Consider the following 1,726-nt stretch of genomic DNA (forward strand, 5'->3'; position numbering starts at 1 on the left):
CCATGCAGCGTTTGAGTTGTGATGCCGGGAAGAGCACTGAGCATATCATGGACTGCCAGTAACACAATCAGGTTTATCCTAGAGATGGTGAAACCAGCTATTCCTTGGAGGCAAGGGTTTTAAAGCTCCATCTCACATATTTTGTGTATGTGACCAGGAGGGACCAATCCCTGTAAAAGGACATCATGCTTGGAATGGCAGAGTGATAACACAGAATGAGGTGGATTGGCACAGTGACTGCAGTAATGGAACTGGTGTGTCGGAGACAGAGATACTAGCTCAGGATAGAGCAGAGTTTGGATCTATGACTCTCAGGTAACTCGATAGCACAAAACCACAGTGTGTTGTACTCTACAAGCGTACCTAAAAACCAGCTTATTGCCATTGGTGGCTTCTGATTCATATAACCTCATATTTTATGTTGTTAAAATCTCAAGGTCGTACAAGTATCTTTCAAATTACCTGGCATGTTTAGACTATATTTATTGTTTTTAAAAAGATATTAATTTATTAATACTTATATAATAAAGGTAGCACTGTAATATAAAGTCATTCATCTCTGAGTAGTCCCTTCATATTTTTGTGATTTATATATTTTTATCCAAGAACCTCTTACTTCTAAGAAACAGAATGGCAGATTTTAGGTTATAATACTACCTGGCCTCAATGAAAACACAACTTCTGGGTTAGGTAGTATTGAATACAATTTCCATTTATTTTAGGACTATTCAATTTTTCTTTAATTGTTCTCATTCTGTTCCATTAAGCGTACTTCAAAGGTTCAACTGACAAAATCATAAAAAAACCCTTTGTTGCCAACTCTTTTTTTTTTCAAGTCTTCTGTAGCAAGAGGTGATCTGAAGCAGGGAACTGGGTTGCAAAATTTATTTTCAGACTCTTTATTACAACACAGTCTCTGACCATAGCCGTAATTTTAACTTTTCAGTGACTGTCGGTTGAAAATATACATAAAAACATACACTATTTGTAGATTTCTCCATAAAAGGTTTAAAGATTATATATTTCACCATATTTGACTGACAACTCATGCTTTACTGCACATAAATATAATCACACATTGAACAGAAATAAACACTTTATGGCCTATAAAACACATAAAACAAATTGTATTCTTCAAGTTATGTTTCAGAAAACCAAATCTAATTTCAACAAAGATGACATAAATAATAGCTTAATATTATATATTATAATCATTTACCATAGTACTAAGGGATAGAATTATTTTAAGATTTTTTTTAAAGTAAGCTTATTTCCTCAGTAAACTCTAATCTATCATTGAATATTTACAAGTTACAGTTTATTGTTGCATTTAGAAATAAAAGCTCAACTGAAATATGTATTTGGTCTAAAAACAGACTGTTAAATTTTGCTTTCTGATTCTACTTCATGTGGTATTTTCAAGCCCTATTTAAATGTTTGGGGTTTTTTTGTTTGTTTGTTTTGTTTTATTTTGTTTTTTAAATCCTTATTGGTTTAAATAAGAGGTTTCCAGGTTACAACTTATTGTTAACTAAATCAAAATGGCCAATCAGCTTACACCTGATTGTTAATGAGGTAAAACAAATTTCCAAACAGTTTACACCTGACTGTCAATTAAATCAAAATGAATTAACTACTTCGAGAATCCAACTGCTTCACATAGGAATTAAAATTAAGAAGGGAGTACATCATGTTCTATTCTCTCTCCATATCTTTATATATGATA

The sequence above is a fragment of the Elephantulus edwardii genome, unplaced genomic scaffold (genome assembly GCF_000299155.1).
Source record: "Elephantulus edwardii isolate Elephantulus edwardi_28Jun2011 unplaced genomic scaffold, EleEdw1.0 scaffold00159, whole genome shotgun sequence".
NCBI classification, from domain to species: domain Eukaryota; kingdom Metazoa; phylum Chordata; class Mammalia; order Macroscelidea; family Macroscelididae; genus Elephantulus; species Elephantulus edwardii.